This window comes from Callithrix jacchus, chromosome 5, assembly GCF_049354715.1.
Source record: "Callithrix jacchus isolate 240 chromosome 5, calJac240_pri, whole genome shotgun sequence".
Taxonomy (NCBI): domain Eukaryota; kingdom Metazoa; phylum Chordata; class Mammalia; order Primates; family Cebidae; genus Callithrix; species Callithrix jacchus.
In genome coordinates this window covers 30,988,435-31,004,788 of record NC_133506.1, presented here as the reverse complement: position 1 = coordinate 31,004,788, position 16,354 = coordinate 30,988,435, and the positions used below count along the sequence as shown (strand labels likewise).

The window sequence follows — 16,354 nt, the reverse complement described above, 5'->3', positions numbered from 1 at the left end:
CTGTACTCATTACCCTGACCAGAAACTGAGGGCAGAGAGGAGAAGGGGCGGGAGGGGTCTGCAGGCTGAGAAGCAATACCCAGGTATAAACACTGTAAAAATGCAATAACCAGGCCGGGTGCGGTGGCTCAAGCCTGTAATCCCAGCACTTTGGGAGGCCGAGGCGGGTGGATCACGAGGTCAAGAGATCGAGACCATTCTAGTCAACAAGGTGAAGCCCTGTCTCTACTAAAAATACAAAAAATTAGCTGGGCATGGTGGCGCATGCCTGTAATCCCAGCTACTCGGGAGGCTGAGGCAGGAGAATTGCCTGAACCCAGGAGGCGGAGATTGCGGTGAGCCGAGATTGCGCCATTGCACTCCAGCCTGGGTAACAAAAGCGAAACTCCGTTTCAAAAAAAAAATTGCAATAACCAATGCTGTACATCTAACAAATATTTCTCTGTTACTCAACTTCTGTGTTAGTCTGTTTATGCATCTTTCAAAGACATGCACTGTCAGAACAAAAATGAGAAAATAACCTGAATGCACGATATGCAATCTTTCATCTCATGCTTTAATAAACCTATTAAGTTGGAAAAAGAAACCAATATATATTTTCTTTATTTATAAACTCAAAACGCACTCATCGGGTGAGACCTCCCACACCGATGACATAGATGTACTGGGTTAACCCTGAACACTGTATAAACATAACAGTAAAAGCAGTTTGGGAAGTTCCCAGCATTTTAAACCGACTGTGTTCTGCAGCCCTTAACACACTCACAAAGAGCCTGACACACACGCACGCACACATCCCCCTCTGCTCACCCAGAGTAAAGCAGATGGGAAGTACCAGGGGAAAAGCCAAAGGGAAGACACATGCGCCACAAGCAGCACTGCGGATTTTCAGTTTTGCTCTCTGTTCCAGGTTTGCCCTTACTCCCAGAAAACTAACAAGAGAGAGCACAACTGAAAACAATACGTAATTCTCTAGAAACCGTCCCTGATTTTTATGCAAATGATATGCTTCAACACCATGTTGAAACCTGTCTGTTCTCTGTGCTTTGCTCAAGTTGGTGATGCTGTTGGACCGCAAGCTGTTGAGACTGGTCTGAGGTTAGAAGATTTACGAGAGGGGACACACGATTTGCCTGAATGATCAAACCTACTGTCCATTGTCCATCTTTGGTTCTTAGATGCAGGCTGACCTGGATCTTCACGTTTGTGCCACTGACAGGTGTTGGCACACCCTCAGCTTTTGTCCTGACACTCAGCACTGAACCACACAATACATAACACGCATGGCAATGAAGATCTAGTTCACAAACTAACCCCAAGCTTGCTTTTTTTGCAATTGCCATGCCAATGAGCATGAGTACAAGTAGCTGCAGACCAAGTATACTAATGTAACCAGGGCATCAGGGCGTCATCTAAGACAACCTTCTTATATTGCTTTTTTAGATCAGCGTAAACTTCTGATTTGAGCTACTTCCCACGATTTGGTTGATAAACGAAGAAAAGTTTCTTTTCTTTAACTAGGATGGCATTTTTCTTGTTGTCCCTTATTTGCATGACAAGTAAAAACATGGTCTGGTTATGTCGGCTCCACCCAAATCTTGGTGGCTTCCTCCCACGACGTTCCCCTCTCTACACTAATTGTGTATGATTCTATGTGGCCATAGGTTGAATATCCTGGAGTTAGAAACTTAATATTACTTTTCCTCACCTTTTCATCTCCAGAGCTAAGATCTAAGATTCCCATGTCATATCTTTCTTTTCTTTTTTTTTAAGATGATGACTGGGTCTGTCACTAGGCTGAGTGCGGTGGCGCGATCTCGGCTGGCTACAACCTCTGCCTCCCAGGTTCAAGCGATTCTTGTGCCTCAGCCTCCTGAGTAGCTGGGATTACAGGCACACGCCACCACACCCAGCTAATTTTTGTATGTTTAGTAGAGACAGAGTTTCACCATGTTGGCCAAGATGGTCTCAATCTCTTGACCTCGTGATCCACCTGCCTCGGCCTCCCAAAGTGCTGGGATTACAGGCATGAACCACTGCGCCCAGTCTCTTTCTTTCTCTCTCTCTCTCTCCTCTCTCTCTCTCTCTCTCTCTCTCCCCCTCTCTCTCCATATATATATATATATATATATATATATATATATATATATATATAGGCATTTTGGACAACTGCAGTAAATATGTCTGCAAAATACTGAAATAATGAATTCTGCTGATGCACCTTCATCTATTTAGGAATTTTCCTGTGTTGTTATAATCTTCTCAGAGAGTAAGAATTCCCGAGCGATCATCTACATTTATCAGTCTGACTCCTATCGGTCCTTGTTGAACATCTTTAAACATTCTCCAGGATAGTCTGGACGTGGTGACATCACAGGAGAATTCCATCACGTCTAAATGGATTTCATGACAACTTCTAACGCATTTTTTCCATCCTTGTTGTCAAAAATGAACCTGCTCAGATCCCTAGATTCTGTGGCTCTTCTGTCACCATGTATGAGTGCCCCGGAGCTCTCACATCTTTTAACAATAGATGCAGATCTTAGTTCTCCTGCCAGTTCAGAAATCAGGAAAACATTCAGGAGCAGTAACTCGGTTTGACCTATGAGTTCGTCCAAATTGTTGAGTTGCTCCGGCAGCACTCAAGGGTAATTCTGAAGTCGTGTGAACTCCGTGCCTTTGATTTTTAGCTCTGTCTGCTTCTCATGAATTACGCAAACCGGCAGCTTCTGAGCTGATAGCAGTATTATCTCCACCGTAAATGGTTGTTTTCCTGTGACGTTTAGTATTTTCCCAGGAACATCATGGTCAGATCTTGACTCATAAGATTCGCTTTCATGGGCAAATGCCTGAACTTTGGTACATCTGGACTCTGAAATACTACTCACCAATAAAAAGGAACAACGTACCGATACATGAAACCACCTGGACGAATCTTCAGCGAGTTACACTGAACGGAAAAGAAGAAAACAATTCTAAAGTGTTCCATATGGTAGTATTTTATCTACGTAACATTCTTGAAATGACAGTTATAGAAATGGGTGACAGATTGTGGTTGTGAAGGGTTGGAGAGGGACGAGGGATGGAAGTAGATGTGGCTAAAAAGGCCCCATGGGGGGTCTCCGCGTGATGAAAACGTCTTCCTCCTGACTGCACCAGCGTCAATACCCTCATGTAATATTGCACTATCATTTTGCAAGATGCCACTTTTAAGTGAAATTAAGTAAAGGATATACAGGATATCTGCATTATTTCCTGTAATTGCATGTGGACCTATAATTATTTCAAAATAAAATTTAATGCAAAAATAATTAGAATGGCTAAAATGAAAAAGATGGGAAATACCAAGGAGTGGCAAAAATATGGAATAATGTCATTCTTATGCAGTGCCAGAGAAAGGGTGATGTGCCTTTCTCGAGGGTCAACTGACATTTCTCTAGGGTTGATTAACAAGGTTATCACACCTTGTTAAATGTTTGCCGGTGTGTATAAAGCTGAAATGTATGAACTAGCAATGTGCTTCTAGATGCACACCCACCAGAGATGTGTGCACATGTGCCTAGAAGAGCTGTGCAGCCTTAACTGTAAATATCTGAACATGGAAAACCCCCAATCCTCCATCACAGGAGAATGAATGAACCGCCAATGGTGTATTTGCTCAGTGATTATGAGACAGCAAGAGAATGAACAATCAACATTCACATGAAACAGAAGGCATGAGCCATAGACATATTATTGGGCTAAAGGAGCCCAAGAGAGCATATCTGCTTAGTCCTCTGTTCATAGAAGTTGAAGATTAACAGTTGAAATTAATCACTGTGGAGAGAAGCAAGGATCCCCTTACAGGAGCTTGGAACAGGCAGGATCCCCTCAAGGGGGCTTGGAGCAGGTGGGATCCCCTCAGGTGGGCTTGGAGCAGGCGGGATCCCCTCAGGGGGGCTTGGAGCAGGCAGGATCCCCTCAGATGGGCTTGGAGCAGGCGGGATCCCCTCAGGGGGGCTTGGAGGAGGCGGGATCCCCTCAAGGGGGCTTGGAGCAGGTGGGATCCCCTCAGATGGGCTTGGAGCAGGCGGGATCCCCTCAGGTGGGCTTGGAGCAGGCGGGATCCCCTCAGGGAGGCTTGGAGCAGGCGGGATCCCCTCCAGGGAGCTTGGAGCAGGCGGGATCCCCTCAGATGGGCTTGGAGCAGGCAGGATCCCCTCAGGGGGGCTTGGAGCAGGCGGGATCCCCTAAGGGGGGGCTTGGAGCAGGTGGGATCCCCTCAAGGGGGCCTGGAGCAGGCGGGATCCCCTCAGGGGGGCTTGGAGCAGGCGGGATCCCCTCAGGTGGGCTTGGAGCAGGCAGGATCTTCTCAAGGGGGCTTGGAGCAGGCGGGATCCCCTCAGATGGGCTTGGAGCAGGCGGGATCCCCTCAGGGGGGCTTGGAGCAGGCGGGATCCCCTCAAGGGGGCTTGGAGCAGGTGGGATCCCCTCAGGGGGGCTTGGGGCAGGTAGGATCCCCTCAAGGGGGCTTGGAGCAGGCAGGATCCCCTCAGGGGGCTTGGAGCAGGCGGGATCCCCTCAGGGGGGCTTGGAGCAGGCGGGATCAATTCTTTTCCTTTGCTGTACACTGAACGCATTCACTTTGTTCACATGAAGCTCACTCTGGATTTTCCACTTTCCTGCATACATCTTACAGTCCACAGAAAGTTAGAACCCCAAATGAGGTGTGCATCAGGGAAGCAGCATGATTGTGAGTTACTTTCTGGGCAGGAAAGTCAGGGCACCCCACATTTTCCCACTGTGAGTGTGGCTGCCTACGTGCAGGAACACAGAAGGGCTGAGAGAATTTGTCCCTCCAGCTTCACCAGGGTTCTCCCTTCCTCAGCCTCGCTGCTCTGAGACTTTGCATCCTAGTGACCATCCTACTTGGAACTTGCACTGACCTCATGGCTGCTCTTTCTCTCATTATTCTAAACCTTTTAAAGTAAATTTTTGAGGTCACATGTGGACAATTCATTCACTTACCAAATGTGGGCTGAAGACCTGGATATCTTGTGCCACACATTGTGCCAGGCTCAGATGGTAAGAAGATGAACAAGACCCAGTTCCTGCCTTTGTGACACACAGAGCTGGTGAGAAACACACCGAAGCTGCCACGTGTGGAAGGACAGAGGGCGGCGCATGTGCTCTGGGTGTGAAGGCTGGTGTGAGTGCATGGAGAGGTCTGTGGATGAGCTGTTGGAGAAGGACTTGAGGATTGATGGGTGCCAGGCAGGGCCATTCCCACCTGGTGACCTATGCAGGTAGGATTGGGCTGGAGACCTCACAAAAGCAAGCCCATGGCAGCAGGTTAAGGAAATAGACTGAAATGGCCTTCCATCCCTACTGTTTCACAACAAAGGCTCCCTCCTCCCTGGGAGGCTTGCTTCCTTCTGGGGTGTGTGTGTGTGTGTGTGTGTGTGTGTGTGTGTGGTTCCACATGGCCCCTTTATTTTCCTTTCACTCTCAAATGCCAGATGCAGCCTCCTGCCAGGGCTGCTGCTCAGTGAGCTTGTGATAGAAAACGTTAGAGGCTTCAGGATGAAAACAGCAACCAACCTTTTCGTGGAGGGCCACACTGTGGCCTCAGGGACCTTTCCTCCCAGCCTCTGCCTCCAAGGAGAATGGCTCCTTGAGGACCCTGGGCCTTGGGTCAGAAGTCAGCTATATGCAGCATACTCCTGGGAGGCCACACTCTGAGGCACCAGGGGCCAGGAGGAGACAGTGTTGAGGCAGTGGGTACCAAAAGCACTTGGGAAGGTCGCAAAGGCAGACTGATTTGACTTTATACTGCTTCTCAGTCCAATCACGAATGGTCAAGAGCTCTCCTACTGACATTCACTGTTCTTTTTTGTTTGTTTGTAAGATGATGGCATGAAGGACTAGTAGTGGAGAACACCATATTTGCTCAACCAATGTGTTGATCACCACGGTTTTTCCTGCCCGCCCCAGGTGAGGCTCTATGCCCTGCGGGAATCCCGCCTCCTGGAGCTTTCTAAACCCTCCATCTTTTTATATTTGAGCCTCTGTTGCCAGGCCTAGTAGAGGTAACCTTATACTTTCCTGATTACAAACAGCTCCAGGCTACTGGGGAAACACTGGAAACCATACACAACTTTCCAGGTGTTGACGAAGAGAAATATCCAACAGCATTTGTTAAAGTGCAGTAAGGAAGGCTTTGTTCAGGCCTGTCACGGCAGGCACAGGGATAATAGCAAAAGAGAGACTGGGCTCAACTCTGAAAACAGCATGGGCAAGTGGGAATTTATAGGGACCAGGGGGATGGGTCGGTGGATGGACAATTACTAAGAGGCCACTTCAGGGGCCTCGGGGATTCTGGCTAAACCACCTCACAGAATTCCTGCTGAAGGCATGCCGGGGAGATCGGAAATCATGGGGGATGGTGGAACGTGGGGAGCCTGATCAGATGTCACCAAGGGGAATGAGACATCAGGTGCAGCAATCCCCTGACAAAGCACAGATTGCTGAAATGGATGTCACAAGGAAACATACGGAGAGGGTTCCAAAGCCTGACTACAATTTGGTCAGATAGAGAATCTTTGTCACAAGTGATTGTACAAACCAGGGACTCCAATCTGTTTGATCACGTCCTGCGGTGATGAAACACACACCGTGTGTGGACGTGGTACCTTATAACTGATGGTCACGAACTCCTGCACCCTTCATAGCTTGTACTCAGACACCTTAAGAAATATGCATTACAATAGCATAGTTAAAAGGTTGAGATAGAAACAGAAACAGATATTTTATTACTTTGTTTACCCTGATGGACCAACTCGAGACTACTGCCTTGGAGTGTTCTTTTGGGTGTTCTAGGCACCCAGGCCAATTGGCTGGACCTGCAGGCAGGCTCGTGGAAGAGCTTGTGGGAGGCCAGAGACTGACCGTGCTGCAGGCCTGGTGCACATCTTATCTCTGGGGCCTGAGTTTATCTGGTTTCCTTCTTTCCAGTTTTGGTTCATTTCTTTTGTTTGTTTTCTATTCCAGGCAAGCTCTGAAATGAAACAATACCAGGCAAGTACTATGTCCCCGGGAAATGTCGAAATGAAAAATGATCTCCTCTCAAGCTTTTCTTTTCCAGGCAAAATCAGCTCTTACGTCCCCACTTCTCCACCCTGTGACTTTTCACCCCTGCTCAGGAACTGAGTCCAGTTTCTCTCTGATGACGCTTCCCGTAAGGAACTATCCCCTGTGTCTGCTTTGGGCCTAGACTGCGATTAGAGAAAAACGGCCAAGTTTATAACATGTTGCTTCTTTGTTTTTCTGCCCCCTGACCTCCAATTCCTTCCACCTCTAGCAAGCAGAAGATGAGGTGAGGTGAGAAAGTCTAAATATTGGCATTTGATTTTCTGCCGACATGCGGCTGCTCGTGTGTTTTTTAGACCCAGTTATTAAACTGAAGTCATGGAGTACTTCATGGAGCAAGCTTCGTGCAGGAGTTTCCTCTCTCTGACTGTGCCAATGAGGGTATATATTTATACTCATTCATACCACATTTACTTTCCTGAAACTCAAGGAAAATAAAGTATCAGAAATCAAAATTGTCTTACGAACCGCACAGCCTGTAATCTCCCAACTGGGGCAGGGGAAATTGTGAATGCTGAATCCAAACCAGCAGTGATCACTGGGTGTCCGGGCAGGGATGGTTCTAGAAGCTTCCAGCATCAAGCTGGTCTTGGAGGGCAACTCCGTGCAAAGTTCTTTCAACATGGGAGAAAAACCGTTGCATAGACAAATGCAACATTGGAAACTACTTTTTATCTTTATCTTGTCTTGTTTTTGTGAATACTGAGAAACACATAATCCCGGCCTGCCCTCAGTGGGGGGGAGTTTATCAGGAGCGCATTTATTTTGCTTTTCCTGAAGTCTTCATTGGAATTCTAACCCTTCATTCAACAAGGAAACGCCCCGATGAATTCCAGCAGCAGGGGCAAAGGGCCCCAGCCCGGGACAGGCAAGCCTAGGCCAGGTGGGATAAAGAGAGTCCCACAGGATTTATTTTTGTTTCTCAGCGCAGATAAAAGTTATGTTTGTATTATACTGTAGGCTACATGGTGTGCAGTCAGGTTTTTCTAAAACAACAATGTATATGTCTTGATTTTAAAATACAATATTGCTAAAAGAAAATTGCTAACAATTATCTGGGCCTTGAGCCAGTTGATCTTTGCTGGTGAGGGTCTTGCCTCAGCGCGGATGGCTGCTGACTCATCAGGGTGGCGGCTGCTAAAGGTTGAGGTGGCTGAGACCATTTTTTGAAAGAAGGCAATGAAGTTTGCCACATCGATTAACTTTTTTTCACAAAAGATTCCTTTGTAGCATACGATGCGGTTTGATAACATTTTGAGAGCATCCACCTGCGGCAGAACTTTTACAAAACTGAACTTGATCCTCTCAAGCCCCGCCACTGCCTTCTCAGCTAAGTTTTGGAACAGTCTGAATCCCTTCTGTCATTTCAGCAGCGTCTTCACCAGGAGCAGTTTGCATCTCAGTTAACTGTTCTTTGCTCATTCCTAAAACGAAACTCCTCATCCATTCAGGTTTTATCATGAGGTTGCAACAATCCAGTTACATTTTCAGGGTCTACTTCTAATTCTAGTTCTCCTGTTACTTCCAGCACATCTGCAGTGACCTCCTCCGCCGGAATCATGAACTCCTCAAAGTCATCCGTGAAGGTTGAAATCGGCTTCTTCGAATCTTCTGTGAATGTTGATATTTGATCTCCTCCCATGAGTCATGAGTGTTCTGAATAGCATCCAGAATAATGCATCCTTTCCAGAAGAGTTTTTTTATTTTTGAGGCGGAGTTTCGCTGTTGTTACCCAGGCTGGAGTGCAATGGCGCGATCTCGGCTCACTGCAACCTCCACCTCCTGGGTTCAGGCAATTCTCCTGCCTCAGCCTCCCGAGTAGCTGGGATTACAGGCACGCACCACCATACCCAGCTAACGTTTTGTATATTTTTTAGTAGAGACAGGGTTTCATCATGTTGACCCGGATGGTCTCGATCTCTTCACCTCGTGATCCATCCGCCTCGGCCTCCCAAAGTGCTGGGACTACAGGCTTGAGCCACCGCGCCCGGCCCAGATGAGTTTTAACTTACTTTTCCAAGATGCAGCAAAAGAATCACTGCCTATGGCAGCTATTGCCTTACAAAATATATTTCTTAAATAATAAGACTTGAAAGTTGAAGTCAGGTTTTGACTGCAAAATGGGTTGTTATCAGGCGTGAAAACAGTGTTAATCACTGTGTGCGGCTCCATCAAAGCTCTTGGGTGACCAGGTACTCTGGTCTATGGTCAGCAACAGTTTGAAAGGAATTTTAGTTTTCTCTTAGCAGGCGGTCTCAAAAGTGGACTTAAGATTTTTAGTAGCTGATTCTGTAAACAGACATGCTGTCATTCAAACTCTGTTGCCTCATTTGTAAAGCACTGGTAAAGTCAGCATCATTCCTAAGGGTCTTAGGGTTTTCTGAATGGTAAATGAGCATTGGCTTCAACTTAAAGCCACCAGCAGCCTTAGACCCCAACAAGAGAGTCAGTCTGTTCTTTGAAGCTTTGACTTCTCCTCTCTAGCTATGAAAGTCTTAGATGGTATTTTCTTGCCAGAGAAGGCTGTTTCATCTACACTGAAAATCTGCTGATTAGTGCAGGCACGTTCATCATTTGTTTTAGCTAGATCTTCCGGATAATTCGCCGCAGCGTCTATCCCAGTACTTACTGCTTCACCTTGCACGTTTATGGCATGGAGATGATGTCTCCCTTAAACCTCATGAACTTATTCTGCTAGCTTCCAACTTTTCTCCTGCAGCTTCCTTACCTCTCTCAGCCTTCACAGAGTTGAAGACAGTTAGGGTCTTGCTCAGGATTAAGCTCTGGCTTAAAGGGAATGTTGTGGCAGGTTTGATTTTCTATCCAGGCTACTGAAACTTTCTCCATGTCAGCAATATGGCTGTTTTGCCTTTTTACCATTCAGATGTTCCCTGGAGTAGCTCTTTCAGTTTTCTCCAAGAATTTTCCTTTGCATTCACGGTGTAGCTAATTTGGTGCCAGAGGCTTAAATTTTGGCCTGTCCCAGCTTTCAGCCTGCCTTCCTCACCAAGCATAACCATTTCTAGCCTTTCATCTAAAGTGAGAGACACACAACTCTTCCCTTTGCTTGAACACTTAGAGACTGTTGTAGGGTTATTCATTGGCCTGATTTTCATGTCATTGGGTCTCAGGGAATGGACAGCCCTGAGGAGAGGGAGAGAGATGGGTGAAAAGCCAGTCAGTGAAGCAGGAAGAACACTCCCAACGTTGACGATATGAGTTTGCCATCTCACATGGGTGTGCTTCATGGTGCCCAACAACAATTATAAGAATAATGTCAAATATTAATGATCACAGATCACAATAACAGGTATGAGAATGGTGAAGCAGCTTGGAGTATTGTGATAATTACCAAAATGTGATAGAGAGACGGGAAGGCAGCACCTGCTACCGGTGAGTGATGTAGATCTACTTGGATATACTTAGGCTTGCCTGATGTGGGGCTGCCACAAGCCTTCAATTTGTAAACAAACAAACAAACAAACAAACAAACAAACAGAAAAGGCAGGTCAATGGAGCTCAAGAAAGTGAAGCCGAGTAAAACGAGGTTACCTGTATCTAATGGAGTCTAGTGAGCCCTGGCCGTGGCTGTGGCCCCTCAGCCCTGGAGGGGATTAAGGATAAGACTGTCCACCCTTGACTGCCATGGCTCAGGAGGTTGGACCCAGAGGCCTCCTTAAGCTCTGTCCAGGTTGCAGAGTCTCTACACACACCTAAATACAGATGGTAATGAAAATGCCCTGTTTTTTTTTTGAGATGGAGTTTCACTCTTGTTACCCAGGCTGGAGTGCAATGGTGTGATCTTGGCTCACCGCAACCTCCGCCTCCTGGGTTCAGGCAATTCTCCTGCCTCAGCCTCCTGAGTAGCTGGGATTACAGGCACGTGCCACCGTGCCCAGCTAATTTTTGTATTTTTAGCAGAGACAGGGTTTCACCATGTTGACCCAGATGGTTTCGATCTCTTGACCTCGTGATCCACCTGCCTCGGCCTCCCAAAGTGCTGGGATTACAGGCTTGAGCCACCGCGCCCAGCCTGAAAATGCACTGTTAATGAGGTTGCCCATCATATCCTCCAATTTTCACTGCACCTCTCTGCAGAGACTAAGAAACCAACACTTGCAGAAGGAAAAACTCAGTGGTGGACAGGATCACACATACTTTTGTACACACATACTTATAAACACATAGGAATGCACAAAACCTCTCTCATTAGGCTCAGACCTTTCCACTTATGATCAGACATTCTAACCCACTACTTGCTACGTAACCAGCAATTTATTTCCCTTCTATAAGATTCAATTGCCTTGTACAAACATTGAAAAAAAAAGGCAGAGAACTTCAATCTTTCATTTCAAGCAGTGGAAGCTCTTCCTTCTGAACAATGCCCCTGCCAGAATGTCCAATATTTAAAACTGATGCACATGGAGTGGCATTGCTTGCACACATATTGGCTACTCTAATGTCCCTCCACCGTCACGGACACCCTATACTCCCTGTTCCTTGACCCTGCTCTGGAGGCAGCTTTTTGGAGGAGGGTTTGAATGCCACTCAACTGTATTATTCCAAATGCCTTTCCACTATCTTGTGTTCAATACAGCTGTCCCTTACGCAGGCCCTTCATCCAGAACAGAGCTGGGACTTTGAAAGGGGGCAAGGCAATGTTATGCATTCACTTTAGAGTACAGGTACCTGTGTTCCTCAGGCCACTTGCAGGCCATTTATCTGATACGTGGCCACAGGTGACCACAGCAGCCACAGATCAGTGGCTCTTGCATACCACACTTGATTCTTTCCATCCCTCTCTTGTACATTCATGCTCCTGGATTTCAAGAACAGTCCCAGTGCTCAGAGCCTCACCACGTTATCCTCCCTGGCTAACCGTCCTGCTGACGTAATTTCCCAGTAATATTGGCAAGGTTTTTGCTGACGTGTAGGATCAACTTTAATAAAGCAAATACGTCAACACTGAGGAATCTTTGGTGAAATAAAAATGGTTCTCAAGGATTAACTCAACGGGTGTAAGTACGAATTAGCGTGTTAACATGACGGGCCTGCCTTTAACGTGAAGCTGCGTCACTACACCACAATGCTGCGTTTTAGTTCTGTTTTCCTATTTCAAACCACACGCCCAGCTCTGTTCCCATCCAGGGACACACGGAGCCAAATGCTTGCATGCTCCCTCCGCGGGACAGAAGCTGGGCAGCAGCTGCTCAACGTGAAACACACGTTTTGAGAACAAGAAGTAGCACTCACCCCAAGATGCTGAATTGATTACATACCCAGGGAGTTCTCAACGGGGTGGCTCTCCTCCAAGTCATCTACTTACTGACTGTGAGACCTTCTCCCATTGCTTTTGTTTATGCAGGTTTGTTTAGGGAGTGATTGCTCTTCTTACATGGCCAGACTCATGCCTAGGTGGGCTACAGAATCACACTCCTGCATGGCAAGAAAGGACCTTGAGGTTGTATAACCCGATGCCCTTGCTTACAGATGTGGAAACTGGCCACCAAGGAGGGTGACTTGGCCATGAGGATGTAGCTAGAGGAGCAGTATCACCTCGGCCAGGGACAAAGGAAGCCCTGTCCTGGGCTCCATCATCTGGAGAACCCTCCAGCTATGACTGTCCCATTTTGCAAGTTATGAAATCCATGAGCCCAAGGGACCTGCCCATCTGGAGTCTGTGCACACCTTCCAGGTACCCAGAACCCCAGAATTCTCTGCCCAGTGACCCATATCCACTTCTGCATGCATTCTCATGCCAAGGTGTGACCACGGTATGGCTGCCTTTGGCAGGTGTGAAAATTTAGAGTGTCAGTATGTGTACACAAGTTCTTCACTTCGTAAGACAGGGCTAAAGCCAGCGTGGTAAGCGGTGGGGAGCTGAGCCAGCTTGCCCCTCTCCATTCCTTTTGCTGTGGAACTCCAAGGAGTCTAAGAACTCTAAACTAAACCTGGCTTTTTAGATGTTTGTAAAGGTGTGTTTAACCAGGCGAGAAGGTAGAATATATTTTATTTAGCAATTTGTTTGTTTTATTTATAATTTTAAAATATTTGAACTCAGGCCTGTTGGTTTCCATTTGTGCTCTTGGTCGGGGCCCTGCGTGTATTGGGGTCTGGCCTGCTCAGAGCCCAGCTCCCTTGGATTAAGGGCACAGCCAGTGCCCCTGGCTGCCTTGCAGGGAGCAGCCCATGTAATAGATTGTGACAGGCATGGTGGAGGGTTGAAAGCAGAACTGATGTATAAGCACAGGAGGACCTATTCTACCACTGTCTGCTCGTGTGACTGTGGAAAAGCCATCTACCTAGACTAATTGCCTATTTTGTGATCAGCAAAGAAGATAACACCTAACTGCTTTGGGGACAATTTTTCTAGTAGCAGAGCCTGAGACAGGTGCTCTTGGGCGATGGGTTGTTGAGGGAAGGCTCTCACGGGAGCAGCAGAAGCAGGACAAGAAAGGGAAGGAGCTGGAGGAAGGTCAGCCTAGTCCAGTGGAAAACTCTGGAGCTCGAATTGCTTTAGTTCTGTTCTTAGAGAAAAAAGCACCAGTGAGTCGGTTCTACCTGCAGGCAACCCCTTAAGAACTGCATGAGTCAGTCTGATCCAAAGAGAGACCTTGGTACTTGGTTTGAAAGAGTGCACCAGGCCCATTGACCACTGCAGACATAATTGAGGGGCTTCACTAACACCCACAGGTGTCCTCTCTACCCTGCATCTACCATATATGTGTGGTGGAGAAACAGAATCTGTTTTTCAAGGCACAGCACTATAAACAAAGTGTGAGAATATCTGGCAGTAATTTCTGAAATGCATTAAATGCAAAATAACCAAAGGGCAAAGATAGGAAGAAGAGCCTGAGGGATAGTTTTGTCTTGCTGAAGGAAGATTGGCTACTAATACAGAAGAAAATGCAAAGTCACCATACGAAAGACTGTTTGCTTTGACTTTATCTGGATTTTATTCTTGTTGTGGAGCTCGTTTTCTAAGTGACTTTGCCTTTCTTTACCTGAGAAGAGCTGATGACTGACGGGAATCATGCTCCTTTCAGCATGAACCACGATCCCAGGATAACACGGCAGAGGCAAACGAAGGTGGAGGAAAGTGGAGCCGCCACACAAATGCACTATTCGCTGAAGCCTGTGCTGGCAGATGGCCTGAACTTCTTACTATGCTTTCTGAAACAGAATCTCCTCTTATGATCTCCAAGTTGGTTAAAAGACTCCATAGAAACATAAAAGATATGAAAAGCACATGAAATTAACCTGTCTAAAAGACTGGCAATTACTGTTCAGTAAATGAGAGCAGGTGGCATCAATCCCATCTCTGCCTGTTGCATTTTGATTTCTGTCCCAGAATGGCTGCCATCAATCACTTCCTATCACCGAGAGGCTGGAGAAGCCCCTGGGAAGATGCCAGCTCTCTGAGTGGGAAGTTGTCAGACTGAGCTTACCAGGAATGCTTGTCTGTAGTGCCAGATCAGAGGAAACAGTCCTGAGTCCCAGAAACAGACCAATAATCAGTAAGGTGGAGTTTAGGTGGATGGCTGGAATCCCAGGAAAGATACAAATGAGGATACCAAGGTTGATCTGGGACCAGAGCAGAAGGCTCCCAGAAGATTCAGTGACAGAATAAAGTCAAAAAATGGCATGAATGGTCCTGATTCCTGGTTTATCCCTTTATTCACACTTTTGTCATATGAATTAAAGTTTCTTCTGCTGGAGTAGCTATACTTATATCAGACAGAACAGACTTTTAGTAACAAACACTTGAAAAAAGACAAATATGTCATTTTGGCAAGAGAATATAACAATATAACAATTCTAAATATATGAACACCAGCACCAGAGCACCCAGGGTCCGAAAACATATAGTTCTGGGCCTAAGAGAGAGATAGGCAGCAATGTAATACAAGCGGGGGCTTCAACACCCCGTCCACAGCATTAGACAGATCATCAGGTCAGACAGTCAACAGAGACCTTGGACTTCAATTTGCCTTCAGACCAAATGGATCTAATAGATATTTACAGAACATTCTACTCAACAACTGCAGAATTCTTTTGATCAGCTAGCAAACGGAGACTCAAAAGGCAAGGGAATGGGCGGCTAATGATAATGAGAAATTAGTTAATGGGTACGATGTATGTTATCTGGAGAATGGATGCCCTAAAAGCTCTGACTTGACCGTCACACGATTTAGGCACATAATAAAATTCTACATAGACCCTCTAAATGCGAACAAATAATAAATACAGTTTCTTCTGCTTAACTACACTGAACAGAATGCATTTCTCACTCCTGGATTTTGTGTTCATCTTCATGACTCATTTTAGCCAAGGGAGGTGGGTACAAGTGACAGTGTGTGTGTTCACCGTGGGGTTCGCTTCAGCCAATGGGTAGTGGTACAAGTGACAGCATGTGTGTTCACCGTGGGGTTCGCTTCAGCCAATGGGTAGTGGTACAAGTGACAGCGTGTGTGTTCACCGTGGGGTTCGCTTCAGCCAATGGGTAGTGGTACAAGTGACAGCGTGTGTGTTCACCGTGGGGTTCGCTTCACCCAATGGGTAGTGGTACAAGTGACAGGGTGCCTGCTCAGCGTGGGATTGGCTTCAGCCAATGGGAAGTGGAAAAAATGGCCTGTTTTGTGGTCTTATTCATTTTTCACGTACCTTCATGTCTCTGGCACAGGGAAGAATATGCCCCTGCCAGACTGCTAGTACAAGAAGGATGTGAGGCAGAGCAGCCCCAAATGACCCAAAGTACGATCCGAAATCAAGCAGCCCCTGCTTCAGAACCCTGAAGCAAGCCCAGCCTAGATCAGCCAGACCCCCACTGCCCCATACATGCAGTAGTAATAACAGTGATGTTTTTCTGCTGCAGAATTCTGGAGCATTTGTTATGGGGAATAACTATGAAAACACCTGGCCAATATGGTCAGCTATCAGGGACACTTGGAATGGACAGTCGTATGTATTTCTTTTGCATGTGACTGCCCGTGTGTGATTGGGAGGGGATGGCACGTTAATGTGGCAGGTTGGTAACTGAGACTTCTTGTCAATGCTATATTCAAAGTATTCTCCAAGAATTTACCCAAGTGTTGCGAGAAACTCAAATGAACTCTGAGCATTTTTCAGTTCCTTAGAGGGATTACCGAGTAGCTGCTTAGCAACTTGATGTTTTTCCCTCTGAGCCTACATTTCCTCTCTTCCTTCTTTCCTTTTTTGTTCTTTC

General features: G+C 46.6%; 1 pseudogene; it reads right to left on the bottom strand.

The window, feature by feature from the left end:
• Positions 1–1,010: 1,010 nt before the first annotated feature.
• On the bottom strand, positions 1,011–3,192 carry LOC100408023 (protein strawberry notch homolog 1-like; annotated as a pseudogene).
• Positions 3,193–16,354: the final 13,162 nt, after the last annotated feature.